This window comes from Bos taurus, chromosome 2 (assembly GCF_002263795.3).
Source record: "Bos taurus isolate L1 Dominette 01449 registration number 42190680 breed Hereford chromosome 2, ARS-UCD2.0, whole genome shotgun sequence".
NCBI lineage: Eukaryota > Metazoa > Chordata > Mammalia > Artiodactyla > Bovidae > Bos > Bos taurus.
The window spans coordinates 20,277,522-20,295,266 of NC_037329.1; the positions used below are offsets into that span (position 1 = coordinate 20,277,522).

A 17,745-nucleotide genomic window follows, 5' to 3' on the forward strand; every position below is an offset into this window, starting at 1 on the left:
GTCCAGTGGTTAAGAATCTGCCTGCCAAAGCAGGAGACACAGCTTCTACCACAGTTCTGGGGCATCACTGCCATGGGGCCGCTAAGCCCTTGAGCCACAGCTATGGAAGCCTGCACACCTAGAGGCCCTGCTCCTTGACAAGAGAAGCCACCGCAATGAGAAGCCTGCACACAGCAACAAAGAGTAGTCCCTGCTCACCTCAGCTGGAGAAAGCCAGCATGCAGCAACAAAGACCCAGTGAGGCCAAAAATAAAATAAATAATTAAAAAAAAATTCCAGTCTGTATTTTACTCTCGGAGAACATTTCAGTTCGTAGTAGGCACAAGTGACTGGTGGCTCCCACACGGAACAGTGCAGCTTCACGCTATCTAATCTCACTGCGGTCACAACTGAAAATGAAACCAGAGTGTCCTGGCTGGGTTTATTCATGACTGTCTATTCCCTCACCTACATAAATAACACACACTTCTTGAAGAAGGGAGAAACAAAGTTTCTACAGAGATCTATATTCTGTCCTAGGTTATTTCTCTTATACTTGACAGTCAGCAGTTTATGACAGGTCTCTGTTCCTCATAAGCAAACTATCCATACAGTCTCTGAAATATAAGTGTTTTAATTGTGGGGAGAGCCAAAACTCTGGTTATACGCTCCAAAACTCTGGTTATACACTACCACGAGGGCTGGTTTGTATCTATGAGATAATTCAGAACCAATTATTCCATCACAAACGATGTCATCAGGGCAAACCTTAACACTTGCTGTCACTCATGCTAACTTCTTTCTTATTGAAACAGCCTATTTGTATACAGTATCTTATCATTTTGTGAATCAAAACAGAAGAATGATATTAGGAAGAAAGTCCTGTTAACAACTCACTGTTGGGCAAGTGAGCCGTCTCAGGCTCTGAATTCCTCTGTCTCTGCGATGGTGATAACAACTTGGGCCTCGAGGTCTTAGCACCCTGAAGACATGGACAAACACTTCTCATCTTTCTGATTCTTGGTTTAGCACAGAGCTGGTAATTACAAAAGATTTCTTCAATCTCTGGAAGTGTTCATGAGCTATAGGGCCATCCGGTGAGTCACTTTTTCTCCTTTCTCTTTAGTGGGTCACTCACAGCTTGTGACAAAAACACTGCTAATTGTATAGCTGGTGCCAGGGGCACTGTGGAGTCGCTGAGGAAGTCGCTGTTAGCTACTGATTATTCTCCAGAGAGGCTGCATGCCATCCTGCAAGAATGCAGGCTGATGCCTTGAAGTTCTTCCACCGACAAGGTGCACAGCCTGGGGCCAACTATTTTAACTGCAGCCTTCTCAGCTGTGAAAAATGAGAACAACGATCCTCACGGCTTTAGAAGAGAGTTGTGTTTATTAATTAGTCTGTATTTCAAAGTGCTTCACAACTGGAAAGTTTCACGATTGCATAAAGGAAGATTCCCTTTCATTTTATCCCCCATCACATTAGGATGAAAAGAAACTGTGCTCACTGAGGCTGTGAGAAAAATGGAGGGGATTCAGGCAAAAAAGCTAACAAACCTGACTTCCGAAGGTAGTGGCTCATTTCCCTGACTGTAAGATGACACCCATTAAAGGGAACTTTTGTAAATTAGGTATCTCAAAGGGCAGCCAAACCTGCTCTCTGAAGAACTGCTTTTCTTTTAGACTTAATTTTTATGATCCCTTCAAGAAAAAAAAAAAAGAAAATGAGCCAAATCACACAGTGATGGGTATTTGAAAAGCAAAGCTTCCCCTTCTTCCTAGGAACTGACATAGACTTTATCATATTTTATTTCTTGAGAAATACAACCTAGACCTGCTTGTATCTCCACCATTAGATCCTCAGACCTCCTTGTCCTTTTCCTAGCTTATAATAGAAAGCAGGCCCACCAAAATTTTCCTAAGTGCTCCATTATCACCAGAATATCAGTTGATTCAAAAAAAAAAAAGAATTTGTTCCTTGTTCTTCTTGTAGCTAACTGTCCACTCATTTTTCATCTCCTTCTATGCTATAAAAATGTAGTTGCCTGACTGAAACTGGTCTTGCTGGTCTTTTGCATCTAGCTGGGGTTGCGTGATAAGTTCTCCCCAGTGGAAAGTCAGAAAAATGGGATTTCTAAGATGTGAGTGTGCATCTTTACTCTCTCTGAGGGCTGGAAGAGATTCTGAAGACCTCGGGCAAGTCTGAACCTCAAGACAGAAACCTGAATCCTGTGTCCTGCAGCTAAGGGACATCTGTTTGGATTGTTATCTGAGTGAGAAATAAACTTCTAGAGTGTTAAGTCAATTTTTTTGAAGTTTATTGTTATAGCAGCTAATAGTACCCTAACACATACATTTGTCAAAGCTGACACTCTTCCCCAAATTTCCCATTATAGTTGTCTTTTCCATGCCAGACCACGAAACTCCTTCAGGACTTTCATGACATTCAGGATAGTATGAGGTAAGATATTTAATAAACGCATGTGGAATAGAGGGAGGGAGGGAAGAAGGAAGAAAAGAAGGAAGGGAGGGAGGGAGGAGAGATTGAATTCATGTGAATGCATTTAAAGTGACTTGGTTATTTTCTTTGAAGCTTTCAAGCTCAGCATGGCCACCACCCCATTAAGTGGTAAAGGTGGGAAATATTTCTCCTTTCTATATGGTCTTCTAAAGGATGGACACAGAGCCATGAGAGAAATCACTGACCAGAGAAAAGCAATCCCTTAGAGAAAGCAATCCAAATATCATCTCCCTCAAGAGCTGGGCCACCGCCAGCATCTCCATCAGCAACTTGGAAGAGTTGTCTGTCTTCCCGACACAATAAAACTGGAGACATGAGCACATAGAGCTCTCGCCAGCACAATTACATGAAGCCAGAGCACATTATCACTTCTAGCTTGCAGGATTTATGACCAACTATGATGGAAAATAAAGACAGAGATATTTTACTTGTCTAAATTCATCACTCACAAAAGGCAATACATTTTAATCAGAGAGAATTTGTATAAATGGTGCTTTTTCTAATGAAAACCCTCACAAACAGAGCAGAAATAGATGTTGGCATCTTAGAAAGAAAAAGGAGAATGAAAAAGATGGCCACTTTGCTCCTGGTCAGAAAATATGCAGTTGATAGCCTTTATTATTGAAAAACTTCCAAATGCATTGAGGCAAGCAAGGCTATTTTGGTGGTTTCCTGGGTTTGGGAAATGGCTTTTAACTTGAGTGGAACAGGGAGCAGGTTTGTATACCCTTTTGGTGTCTGCTGATCCAAGTATTGTGTGTCTGGGCATGCTCAGTCATGTCTGACTATTTTCAACCCCATGGACTGCAGCCCACCAAGCTCCTCTGTCCATGGGATTTTAGAATACTGGAGTGGATTGCCATTTGCTACTCCAGGGGATCTTCGTTTCTTGTGTCTCCTGCACTGGCAGGCAGATTCTTTACCACTGTGCCACCTGGGAAGCCAAGTATTAAGTGGTGAAGCTAAAATCACTCTACTTGTAAGAAGCCTGTGATTTCTGTTTGCTGAGAGGGCGTTACTTCCTGTGGCAGTCCCCCTGCCAGAAACCCCCTTAGAGCCGGGCTCTTCCAGCAGCAGACCATTTCTAGGCTTATGCTCATTAGCTGCTCATTAGTTGTCTCCACTCTGGGATGCCTACCCTGGGAGCGCAGGGTCTGCAGTGTTCCTGGCCCAGTGTTGGTAGGTGGTGAAAGCTCAGAAAATATTGAAGAGTTCTGACTAGGCTGTGACTTTACATAATTAAATGTTCTTCTTTACACAGACCATTTGTTTTCACCATCAGTTCGCTCATGTTGTTTTTGTTGTTCAGTCACTCAGCTGTGTCCAACTCTTTGCAACCCTATGGAGTGCAGCATGCCAGGCTTTCCTGTCCTTCACCATCTCCCAGAGCTTGCTCAAACTCATGTCCATTGAGTCGGTGATGCCATTCAACCATCTCATCCTCTGTTGTCCCCTTCTCCTCCTGCCCCCAATCTTTTCCAGCATCAGGGAAAAGACTCATCTTTTCCAGTGAGTCACTTGAAGACAACGAAAAGGTAGACCAGGTGGTTGTTGTCTAATGTTTTAAATTTTTCATCATTGAAATACATGCTGGTTGAAACCACTGTTTGTGGGAGCCAAAATTATAGCCTCTAAATTTCTGCAAGATGGAAAAGATTGAGAAAAAATGTAAAGTGTTATATAACCCTTCAAGTGCAGAATATGTCCCTATATTCTGTTGATGTTTGGTGCGGCACCCGAAACCGTAAAGGCAAGTTTGTTTCCAGAACACCTGAAACAGAGACCGCTTTTTTATGATGTTTGCCTCTCATGGTCAAGTTTACATTAGGGAGCTATATTTTCCTTATATTTATTTTAAAATTATTTGGGTTTTCCAATAAAATAACATTTTCATTTTTTTCCCCTCTTCTCAGATGAACACATTTATTGTTTTTATCCAAGAACATGGGGCTGTGGTTGGTGGTTGGGATGCCCTGAAGTGGTATACTTGGAAAGGATATGTTGTTTGCATTTAACAAATTACTTAGTCGGCTGAATATCTAGTGACTAAAATAATAACAGTTCATCAAAACACAGTTATCCCAGATATCCTTTCAAGAGCGTCAATCAGATGTCCTAAATTCCAAGAAAAGAGTGAGAATTGTGAGGAGGGGGAGACCAGAGGGACAAACCGTGTTTGGAAGCAGGAAGTAAGTCAAGGAACTAAGGATTTGAAATAAAACAAAGGGGGAATACATGAATCTTCTCCTCTGAAGTCATCCAGTTTGAACCTAACCCAGGTTAGGGGGAGTAAAATCATTATCTGATGTTCTGAGGCCACTTCAAAAATGCATTGGTACTTTCAACCAGGCTAGAATCAACATTGAAAAACCACCAGCACCTCTGACTTGGGCTGCAAGGCCCAGCTCTGGGCTCATATCTACCTGGAAGGGCCCAGTGCCACTTAGTCAGGATGAGGGTCAGGGCAAGGGCAGAGCAGCCTGCTCACTCAAGCTGGCCTCAAGGGGAGGCTGGTGGTGTCCAACCCTGGGCTACTCGTTCAACTCCTCTCTGGAGCAATAAACAGGAAAGTGGCAGGAGGCTAGGCTCCTTTAAGTCAGGTGCTCTTAATCCTCTAAGGCGACTGGAGATTTATTTTTTAATTCAATAATAACTTAGAGTACATGTATAGACATACTCACGCATATACATACACATATATGTATATACACACACACATATGTATGACTATATAATTATGGGTGTACATATATGTATGCATATGTGTATATATATGGGCTTCCCTGGTGGCTCAGATGGTAAAGAATCTGCCCGTAATGCAGTGATCTGGGTTTGATCTCTGGGTCAGGAAGATACCCTGGAAACGGGAATGGCAACCCACTGCAGTATTCTTGCCTGGAGAATTCCAGAAACAGAGGAGCCTGGTGGACTACAGTCCATGGGTCATACATTCATGATTGGTGTTTACATAAAAGTGAATGTAAAACATGCTAAACTTAAGATTGTAAAGCAGTTGTACAACTCCATGAATACACCAAAACTGTTAAATTGTACATTTTAAATGGGTAAGTTTTATATGTGAATTATATCTCAATAAAAATGGTTCTTAAAAATGAATGTATTTATCCCTCTATTTTTCTAAAAACAGCATACACTGGGTTTTGTTATTGTTATGACTTCCTCCTATGCTTTTAACTTCTTCAAGTCTTAGTAGTCATAGCATACACTCCAAGATTGCTGAATTGTTGATTAATGAATGATCTAGTTTTAGAGCTTCCAGGCCACATTGTCCATGTTATGGGGTCAGTGAGAAAAATTATGCCAAAGAAATAAAATCTATCCAAAGTGCTGCCCTTCCTGTGCTCCTGCCCCTGTCCCCGCACCTTCTGGCTTCCCATCATTCTCTGAGGGTGGACGCTTATTGTCTTTCAGGCATCATCATTTTAAAGATGACACTTTGGATTATACCTTCTACTTCTAACAGTCTATGATGTGGATGAGACTGGCAGAAACAGTTGTAAATGTAAGAATTGGTGGTTATTTTTTTTAACCTATCTTCAAAGCCAGTTCATATGCAATAATTCAGCCTTACAATGTCTTGTGATATCTAATTGCAGTTGTTTTATAGATGATAAAATCTTATAGGGGGTTTATATTAGTCAGTTTCATAGGAGATATACATTTCTTTTTTCCTTTGATGGTTGGTAAATCAAGTGAATAGCATAGGGCAGTGCTTCCCAAACTGTTGTAAAAGATAAAATTTTATAAAATCTCCAAGAGTTTGCTAACTTTCATAAAAATCAATAAAAAATAAATTACCAGTTTAGACTACAAAATACAAGCCCCCTTTTTGTTTATTTCATCTGGGGGGGTTTAATTTTCAAATTACACCTCTCCCTACTCTCCCTTCTGTGAAGTGAAATTGTTAGTCACTCAGTCATGTCTGACTCTTTGCGACCCCATGGACTTGTGACCCCAAACTCTCCAGACTTGTCTATCCATGGAATTCTCCAGGCAAGAATACTGGAGTGGGTTTCCATTCCTTTCTCCCGGGCATGTTCCCAACCCAGGGATTGAACCTATGTCTCCTGCATCGCAGGCAGATTCTTTACCAGCTGAGACACCAGGGAAGTCTGCCTGCTCTATCTGCTTGCAAACTCCAGTGGCTCCTTTCACCACCCCCTCACCAGTGCTCTCAGATACTCCCTGCCTGCCTGATCCCCCACCTGCAACTCCCACCAGGTCACTCCCATTCAGAAAAACACCTCCAAGCACCAGCCTTCCAACCACCCTCAAGGCCCTGTCCCTTGCCCTCCATTTTGAATATTAAATTATTGAGTAGACATTAAGCTGCATTTCAATAAATAGTATCAAAACAAACATGGCATAGAAAAAAATTTGAATTTTTAAAAACTAAATGTTATAGGTTGTTCACTGAAAATATCTATAAAGGTGAATAATAGAGAAAACTACTGCTACACTCAGAATTTTTATAATTCTGCCATCATAACATGAAATAAGTGGAATAAATCCCCATACTAAATACCTATATTCATGCTTTTAATGAACAATTTGTATATCAGTATTTAATTTCAATGTGATGGATGAGTTTGCTTCTTGCTTTGCAACTTACCTAATCTAGGATAGATTGATGACAATAATACTCATAAGGGAAAATGTGTATCAAAACTCTTTCTATGTTTCAGTAATACTTAAAAGAGAGAAACCTGTCTTGTAGAGATGTGTCCATAGTAACAAGGACAAAATAGGATATTGGTTTTTAATTTTTTTCTAAAATGAAGCAAGTGATACTCTATTTGCAAAATTTCTCAATTTTCAGTATCAGTAACCAGTTCCAACTACTTATTCTATAAAGTTATAGTTAAATTTAAATTAATTGTTTATGAAAGACAAGGTTTCTGTCTTTAAAACTTCTGGGTTACAATTGACTAATTAACCTTAAAATATCACATGCTTAACATGGTCCTACTGCTCATTTTATAGACTTTCCTCACAAGTTCAATACTCCTTGATCTGATCTGTATGATATTCAGTGAAATGAATTCATTGACCATGCATTTGGAAGTCAAGGCAATGTCAAGTTGCTAAAAACATTTGTATCCACTTACTCTCAATTTCTGTACATATCTCACTGTGGACTAGTAATAGTTGATAGACCAGCACTGGGCCCATGGAGCACACTTAGTAGCACCGCCATGTAGATACAGCATTCCTTTGCTTCATCAAAGCAATTGAAGTCATCGCTCATGATGAACTCAAGCATAAGATGGATGCTTATATTCAAAAAGCTGAGATTTTATGATCCCATGGATTAATGTTAACCTAAATGGAAGATTCAGAAAAACTGCTAATGAGTTCTTCATTTGTATATTTTCTCTTCAGTAATTTTACCAGTGACTTAGATGAAGATGTGAAATTATACTCATCAGATTCAAAAAATTGTTTATATTTATGAAATACTTGGTATGACCCACAGACTGGACTAATTATTTTACATTGATTGTTTCACTTAATCTTTAGAGTGATAATTCTGTGATATAGGTACTGTAATTATCCCTGATTTAGAGATGGGAAAAGTTAAGTAACTTCTCAAAGTTTGCACAGCTCCTTCATGGTGGAGCTAGGATTTGAGTTCAGGCCACCTGACTCGACATCCAAATCTCTGAACCACCTAACTGGCCACCAAAACTGGCCAGGATTGGCACACTTATATGTGATGGATTCAGGAGACTTAAAAATATTCTCTAGGCAAAATTGCTGGGCAAAAATCAATACTGTGAAACTTAAGAGGAATCAGTCAACACAAGTCAATTACACAAAAGCTGGCGGAGGAAAGCCTGGCGTGTCAGAGTCCCTTGGGATTATCTCATATCCTGCCAGCTTCACCTCGGTTACCAACCACCACAGCAGCATGTGTCCAAAGGCCACTTCTGCTGACAGCACCTCATTTAAAGAGCTTGAACCATGCCTGGAGAAGACTGTTCAGGATACAGGTTATAGCAACTGGAGTAATCCCTAGCCAACCAGAGATGAGAGCTGATGGATAAATGTTTTGCTGTCAATACTTTTTATTGAAAGCAACTCTGACAAGCATTCTACAGCCTCCAGTGGTCCTCGTAAAGTCCAGTCCCAGTTGCCTGCTGCAGGAACCAGCTTCACAAGGCCCCTTTGATTGGTTGTTCCTCCCTCTTCATTCCATGCTCCCTGGTCCACCCCTGATTCCCAACATCACCTCCAAAGACACCACCTGTAGGCATGTTCTTTTCTCAGATTCTGCATTGGGATGCTGTCTTAGTTTGGGCAGCTATTTTAAAAATACCATAGACTGGGTAGATTAAACAACAGCCGTCTATTTGTCATAGTCCTGGAGGCCAGGAAGTCCAAAATCAAGGTACTTGCAGATTTGGTGTCTGGTGAGAGCCCACTTCCTAGTTCACACAGGATTGATTTCTCATAGTATCCTCACAGGGTGGAAGGGAGGTGAGCTCTCTCTGGAGCCTCTTGCATAAGGGCATGAATCCATTCATGAGGGCACCACCCTCATGATCTAATCACCCCAAAGGCCCACCCTCCTAATGCCACCGCATTGGGGATTATGTTTAATTTAGAGTTTGAGGAGAAACAGAGTCTATTGCACCAGGTGAACACATTAGCCTGGCAGTGAATTGTGTTTTGGCTGAAGATAGGAATGTAATATGACAGAAGGAAAGACGGAGAGAGGAAAGGAGAAAGGAGGAGAGAGAGAGAAAAGAAGAAAATTGGGGAAAAGAGAGAAACAGAGAGAGAAACTGGTATACCATCTGAAGACCTGTAAGATTTCAGTTGGCAACATCACCTTGCAGTTCTCAGCATTCATAGAGAATCAGCACATCTCATGTTAGGGCCCTTTGAGTCATTGTTGTGGGTACCAGAAGGGTCTGATAGACACACAGCCCCCAACACACACACCATCATGAGCTACAATTTGGTCCCCTTGCAATGCTGCTCTCCAGCTCTGTGCTCAGCCCTCTGCAGCCTTCCCGAAGCCAGAGTGCCCACAGCCGTCAAACGATGCTCAGCTGGGCACTCCCAGATTGTCGCACGGGATCCTCTTTCCTTTGTTTGTCTTGTTTGGTTGCTTTTACTTATTGGGCTTTTTACGAACACCTCCTATGCTGCAGCATCCTTGAAAAAAAAAAAAAAAAGGCCTGCCACAAAAGGCAATGGGAATAACAATAAAACCTTGGGTTTTATATAGCACCTCTTTTCTTCAATGCTTAAGGTGCCTTCACATCTATAATATCTTCCTGACATCCCTAAGTGGGCCAAAGCAGACAGCACATGGGTTAGGATCTAACCTGTCAGGTTCCCAGTGCTCCTAGTAGAAAGCTTAAGAGATACTTGACCGAGTCCTGAGTGCGTGCATGCTAGGTTGCTTCAGTTGTGTCTGACTCTGTGCCACGCTTTGGACCATAGTCTGCCAGGCTCCTCTGTCCGTGGAATTCTCCAGGCAAGAATACTGGAGTGGGTTGTCATGCCCTCCTCCAGGGGACCTTCCCAACCCAGGGATCAAACCCACATTTCTAATGTCTTCTGCATTGGGATGCAGGTTCTTTACCACTGGGCTTCCCTTGTGGCTCAGCTGGTAAAGAATCTGCCTGCAATGCAGGAGACCTGGGTTCAATCCCTGAGTTGGGATCCCTTGGATGTAGGGAAAGGCTACCCGCTCCAGCATTTTCTCCTGGAGAATTCCATAGACTGTATAGTCCATGGTGTCGCAAAGAGTTGAACAGGACTGAGGGACTTTCATTTTCATTTTTCTTTACCACTAGCACTGCCTGGGAAGCCCTGACTGAGTCATAGGCATTTCCAAAATCTTGCAGCCTCTAAACTAAGAGATCATTTAGCTAATTGTTTTCTTCCCTGGTGGCTCAGAGGGTAAAGCCTCTGCCTGCAAAGTGGGAGACCCAGGTTCAATCCCTGGGTTGGGAAGATCCCCTGGAGAAGGAAATGGCAACCCACTTCTGTACTCTTGCCTGAAAAATCCCAAGCATGGAGGAGCCTGGGAGGCTACATACAGTCCATGGGGTCCCAAAGAATTGGACATGACTGAGCAACTTCACTTTCACTTTCTTCCTTTTGGGTTCTTTCCAAAGTTAATTACCAACCTTTGTTCTGGCTATGAGATCTTCAAGACTATGTTCTTTATAAACATATGCTAGTTTATTAGTTAAGTTTAAATATTTACAAAATCTTCTAATCTAGTAGTTTGGCTTCTCTGATGACGGTTGTCTGTATCTCTTTAAAAAAGGAGACATAGAGATATCCAGCCTTAGTGCCCAAAGCTTGCAGAAAATGGAAGAGCTTTTACCTCCCCTGATTTTATCTTCTGGGCTTTAGCTTTAATTAGAGACTGTGTGAGCAGGACAGGTTGGAGTAGTGTGAAACACGTAAATTACCATGGCATTAAAGAGGGTCACTGTATCAAAGATGAGGAGAGCCAAATGTGTAAGCTTAAATAACAACCACATGTTTTTCCACATTGGTAGCCTTGTAGTGTCCAACAAATGAAAAACTGTTTTCAAGGTACCCCTGAATGATCTGTTCCTGCCCAGGTCTATCCAGGGTACCTTGACCATGTCTACAGACTACACCACTCACCAAGAATCTGAGCCATTTGTCAGAATCTGAAATTATTCTGCCATAAATGCTTAGAGAAGACCCACATGTATGTTCACATGAGAAAAGAGAATGGTCCACAGCTTCACTGCTGTGTTTCTTAGCTAAAGGTCTTTAGATAAATTCCAAGGTAATAAATCATCACATGTGCCAGAAGAGGATATTTCTGATAATTAGATCTGTCTATATGACCCTAATGTACACTGCCATATAATAACAATAATACTAATGGACACTTGACATTTGGGTACCATTGTGCAAGTTTCAAAACACTTTCCCACTTACAATAAACATACCAGTAGAGGTAACTTGGGCTGACCCCAATCCTAACCCTATTAAGGTGGTATGGTATATGAAGGTTCTTTCTCAAGAAGGTAAGAGGAAATAAACAGATCAAAAGAGGGTTAGCAGTAAAAGTTTGGGGGGAAAAGGTGCTGAGCATATTATTTGATTGGGGGTTGAGGGCATGAAGAGTCATAGAAGACCAAACTGAAAGTTACAAATAGTAAAGAAAAAAAAAAAAGAAAGAAAGAATAAACAGAAGGAAGTACAGAAAATATGTAATGTACATAAATCTTTATAGTACAGTGCCTTCATCTGAATAAAGTAAATGTGTAAATTGGCAAATATATGACAATGATGCATGCTTTGCCAAAAATAATCAAATTCAAAATTTGCTCTAAAAACTGAGCTGGCCAAATAAAACACATTTTTCTGGGTCACCATTTACCAAATCCTGGAGGATGAGGAAGAAAGAGCCTGTCAGTGTGGAGAGGCAGTGAGGGGCCAGGAGGGCAGGGAGGCCCCAGAGAACAGACGCTGTGCGGTGATGACCATGTCGCTTGTGTGTGAGAGACAGAGCAGAGGACTGGCTGGAACAGACCCTCCAGGGCCCTCCATCCGCCACCCCGGGACTCTGCTTTCCCCCCGCCAATTCCAGCCCATGTGGGATCTGACAGTAAATGCCTTTCCTGATAAGGAGTGAGAGTTTTCTTACTCTCACAGAGTAACAGCCAAAAGAGTCAGAACAGCCAAACAGACACCCTTCATATGGCTTTTCGGATTTTCACAAAAGCCTACACAGGAGAGGAGTGGAGGTTGGGGCTCATGGGGTCTAGTGCTACTTTTAGTAAACCCTGCCTCCTTTACCTTCCGAATAAGGTAAAGAGGCAAGGGAACATGCGCCCTCCTGGTGCAGTGGACATTTCAACCCGCTTGATTCACAGAGGCCACACAATGATCTCTTTTCTGCCCCTTAGAGAAAAGGGGCTCCATAGAGAGGAATTGATGGTAGTCTTGCCAGTGCTGGGAGGGTTATCCCCTCAAATTGATCCAATTATATCTTCCAAAAGATGATGCAGAGGGACTTCTCTGGTGGTCCAGTGTTCAAGACTCCATGTCTTCCAGTGCAGGAGGTGAGGGTTCTATTCCTGGTCAGGGAACTAAGATCCTACCTGTCACACGATGCAAAAAAAAAAAAAAAAAAGCAAAAAACTACACAGAGGATCTGAAACACCTAAGTATGTCATCATGTGAAGAATATAAAGTAAATATGTAAAGTAATACAGCCATACTTAAATAGCAGTAATAAACTGTTAGGCTTAGCAGGAAATGGAAAATAGCTAACGGAATAATGCAGAGTTTGTTTATTTGTGGAGTGGATGGCCATCATCCATCATGTTCCCAGGTCCCCTACCAATGGCAGCAGCTAATAGGCTTGCTTGGGGTGATGAGGTGAGCCCAGGAAACCACTCTTTCTGAATTCTAAGGGAAGTGCAGTTGTCAGCCACACAAGGGAACTTTGTAGCAAGAACCTGTGATGCGGTAGAATACGGTGGTGGTTAGGGTCATGGCATTTGGAGGTGGTCAGTGTTATATCTGTGAATATGGATTTTTGGAGCAGGAGAGGGCACCTGACCCAAAGCAGAGATTAGTCCAAAAGCTAGCACCCAATCTATTGTATATGTAGCCTTGAAAGTTTATCTAGCCTGGCTAAATCTCAATTTTCTCTCTCATAAAATGAAAAAATAATACCTAACTCAAAAAGCTACTGCAAGTACCACATGAGATCTGGAAAGTGATATGCCTCAGACTTAGAACACACTCAACAATCCTTAGTCACCGTTAACCTTTAGCCAAAGCAGTGGCCACAGAGCCCAGAGGCCAAGATTCCATATCTTTAAGGCCAAACTAGGAGGGCAAGTTTTCCCAGGCTTCTCTTCACCCTCAGAGTGAACAGGAGGAAGTCCATTTAATCTCAGGTGAGCAGACCACCATACCAGCAACGATTCATTTACTCATTCAAGAGACAAAATTCACTCTTGGATTAAAGAGGAGGACAAAAATAACTATATCAGAAATGATCAAAATCTGGTTTGTAGGATATAATTTTATTTCATAACAAAAATTGGAGAAAGTAAATTGCCTTTCTATTTGACTATGAAGGAAAAAAAATAGCACAATCCCTTGCTGTTGACATAAGGCAAGGTAATAACACGCACTGGCAACCTTGCATCCACGTACACATCGGTGTAGGTCGAGGCTGATAGTGCTGCCAGGATATCGATGTGGCCCTCGTGAGGCTGGTACTGAGGCCCATCCTGAAGGATGCCCTCCTGCTCCCCGCGCTCCCATCCTTCCTGGAGCAATGTGACCTCGGGGCAGATGAAAGCCTGAAGACTACTGAGACGGCAACCTAGTTCTGTCATGATTTTCAAGTCTAAGGCTTCAGAAGAAAGGAACTGTATCTCATGTAGGCTCTCTAGGTTGTATTTATAGGCATCAATGATCAAATTAAAGAACTCCTGGAAATAAAAATGTATAGTTATTCACTGCAATAGCTTTAGTATCCAGCAGTCATTTTCTTTCTTTGAAGTGCTATGTGAACTTGAGTTATGTATTCAAACAGTCCAAGGTCAGTTTGAGGGATAGGCTTTTTCAGCTTGCTCATGGTAAGTGATTAAGTGAGGCAGAGAAACGACGAGAAATGTGGGATTCCATCACCTTTCCCGCCACACTCACTCTCCTCCCTGGTCCACGGCCAAACTCATCACTCCATGAGGTCGTGGAGGCAGGCAAATCTGAAAGGCCAGACTAGGGGAGAGATTGGGCATCTACAGACCTCACTGGAGGCCACTTCCTTTCACCCCAGCCTGTCTGTCTTCTCCATACTCTTGGAGTCACTGCTCCAGCACCCACAGGAAAGCCTGGCTAATCACTGAGTATAACAGGGGCTGAAGACGTTCCCCCTTCTCACTGACATGAACAGCAAATGATTCTGCCAGGAGGTAATATATCTAATGCCACATTATTCCACGACGCCGAGTGTTGGGGCTCAGATACTGCGTTCTAACACACACAGCAAAACACACGGACACTAAAATAAACGCTTTTAATAAATGAAAATACTTCTGAGCCAAGTGAGAGCTGTCAGCTGCTTATGAAGACTCCTTGGTCACTAGGGCTGCCCATTACAGATCAAACCATTTAGAAACATTAGAACCACAAAAAGGATGGGATTCTCAGACTCATCTACAGAATGGCTTTTTGGTTCACTCTGCAGAATATTTTTTCCCTATTTGTAATAAACGAGTTTAAACTAGAATCAAATTTTGATACTTAAAAAAAAATCAGCCAGTACAATTGATAGCACCGGTTAAAAGAATGAAACACTTTTGCATGGAAACAATGATTCATGAACTGCAGTTCCCTACAGGAGATGAAACCGTTTGGGCTTTCCTCAGAGATGCTTATATTACTGGCAATGTTTTTTTTCTATTTTTTTTTTAAACTTCATTATATAGAGAAAATTCCAACCTTCAATTTTTCTTCTTGAGAGGGTTCAGTGGTTGCTTTGGTATATGTGTGTCTCTTGGTTAGTGTGTGTGTGTGTGTGTGTTCATGGGCACACACATGAGTGTGTTTCATAAAATTAGATTCTAGCAAAGGGAAAGCGCATTTATGCAAAAGCAATTCATCAACCACTTCTGTGCTCAGAATTCACGGAGGTAATTTAGATACTTTAATGGCAAGGTAGTTGAGGTAGGTAGGAGGCGATGTCCCCTCCCCCATCCTACAGCTATGGTAATAGAAAACGTGTGCTCTAAATGAATCTTTTCAGGAAAGTAATTCTCGTTTTAATTATTTATCCACTACCAAATATAAAATATAATTACACAGCCAATGTCCATGGGAGCAAAATCTATGGCACAGAATAGAGTAGAAGAGTGCTCTGCTTTGAGAAATTTTCCATTTAGAAAAGAAGATATAAAACAAATAAGATTAGCCAAATGCAGCTTTTAGGGCTAATCTGATTTTCATAATGTTAATGTTTAGTAAGAGCCCACCACGTGCTCAAATACAATGGCTCCAGAATTGGCAGTGTTTTTACTATGGCCTCGACCTTTATGATGTCAGACATATATTACTTCTCTGCTATAATTTACTATTGACATCATGGATTAAATTTGTTGTTTCAGCTAATGTAACTGAGCAAGCAAGGTAGATTGTGAAACCGAAGCCTGCTACTGAAATACGAGGGTTGTCAAGTATAAATTTACAAAAGATATTCAGACTGGGTGTGGAAGACAAAAATAAATGGACAAAGAAGCTGTTTTTGACAGACTGCAAGGGGCTAGAGACTTCAACTTGAACATTGTAAATCCAAATGTCACGAAACACTGCTGCAGAGTGAGAGATGTGTCTAGTCCTCAGGAATATAAATGGTGATGGGAAACCAAACTTTCAAGATGCTGTGTGTTTTTGAAAAGTATATCCCAGCTGCCTCCTTACCAACTCTTCCTGCCCTCTCCCCCTACCCCAGCTTGCAAATCACTGCAAGACCCCACCCCAGAACCTGTAATGACCACAAAGCCAGGGTTCCCCAAGATACCATATGGACAAGAAACCAAGGTATGTCAAGAAATATTTTAAGCTGTATTTTTTTTTTTTTTGAAGAAAAATAAATGACCTCAATGACTGTATTCCCCGGACGTGAGCCATGACCAGTTTTCAAGTCCCATAAAATAATGTTTTTAATACCAAAGTGCAAGTTGCTTAGGAGGGGATATTGTAACCACTGAAACACGTAAGGTGCTCACATCACTCAGCACAGAACCTCTAGGAAAGCAGTCGAGCCACCTCCACGACGGGTCTCTTAGAATAACAGTCTGGCTGGCAGGGCTGTGGCTGTATGAGACCGTTAGTTCATAGACAGGTTTTTTTTGTAACCTCCCTAATGTTTTATTTTCCCAGATACCCTGCCAGCTAAAAGGATTTGAGAATAACTGAAATAAAAATACAATAAATGTGGACTCTGTAGATCAATTGATAGGTGGCAAGCACAAGACATCTAGAAAGTGAAAATGCTTTTCTGTGTCACAGCTTGTTGTTAAGGATAATGTCCATGCGGACTGCTTGGTATAGTCTAGGGTTAGAGGACTCATGGGCATGTCCAGCTGGCATGCATTGGGGGCACTTTTAGGAGGATGGATAGCCTGGGGTTCCTCTTGTCTCTATAAACTCACTTAATAGCTTGTTATCCAACCACATCTATGAAAGGTGGGAGAACTCTATCCAAGTCTGTGAGTCTTATAAGCAATGAGCATTTATGGAATGCTGGACTGGGCCTTGAAATCACATAGTATCATTACATCTAGACTTTGTCCTCAGGTCCAGAGTCCAAGGTCCATGTGTGTCTATGTGTAAGAGAGAAAATGCATATTCTAAGAGCAAATCTAATGTGCGAAATCGAGGACATGAGTACATTTCTTTGCTCCTTGGCCCAGATGGTGCCTTTGAATAAGCTGTCAAAGACTAGGGTGAGGCCAGACAGTGTTTCAGGCAGTCACATAAAGAAATAACACTAAGTACTCATTTATATCTGCTTTGGTGTGCCATGGCAATCCTAGATGGAGAATGGGGTGACCTTCAGAGGCCCGTTGTCATCTTTGGTATAAGGAGCCTGGGAGGAAGATGCGTGGTGAATCTAATCCAAAAAGAGAGACCAAGAGCCCCATGAGCTGACTCCAGAGCAACCTTAGGAAGATTCACAACCTGCAAGGGAAGCCCTAACTCACCTAGACCTCTTGACATCTCTTCAAGTTAATTTTCAGGTGATTGACTGCAGGTTAATTGGACATCCTCCAGGGCTCCCTCTTCTGGTATAATTCAAATGCTCGTGATCCCAGAGCCTTAACATTGGTGTACGACATTCTTAGGCCGACATGGGTAGGAAACTGATTATAAAAGCCGATAGCTTAATTCCTTCTGAAGAAAATAGTACTATTTCTTTATTTAGAAAAATACCTCTTTTGTTTAAGGAAATTCACAGCTTTGACTTCGCCTGACGCTAGCACTTAGTCAACATCCCATCGCATATTTTCATGAGCTGTTTATGTTGGACTGGAGCCACTGTGTGTTAATTTATCTCTATCTCCCTCTGGGCCAGTGGATTAGTTCAGATGTGTTCAGCTGCATTGAACAAAAATCCAAATACAGTGGCTTAACCCATATCTCCTCATATATCATAAATTTCACAAGTAACATTGAGCACAGTTGGTGCAGCAG

General features: G+C 41.8%; 1 long non-coding RNA gene across 2 annotated transcripts; it reads left to right on the forward strand.

Moving 5' to 3' along the window:
• The first annotated feature begins 714 nt into the window (after nucleotides 1-714).
• LOC112442550 (uncharacterized) lies at nucleotides 715-16,111 on the forward strand. 2 transcript variants are annotated; one of them, XR_009491523.1, is made up of 4 exons: nucleotides 715-1,076; nucleotides 2,375-2,439; nucleotides 5,932-6,022; nucleotides 15,657-16,111. It is a non-coding gene; the product is annotated as an uncharacterized lncRNA (long non-coding RNA). The 2 variants fall into 2 exon arrangements; XR_003030643.2 differs by lacking the exons at nucleotides 5,932-6,022; nucleotides 15,657-16,111 and adding an exon at nucleotides 2,572-2,693 and having other exon boundaries at nucleotides 717-1,076.
• The last annotated feature ends 1,634 nt before the right edge of the window (nucleotides 16,112-17,745 follow it).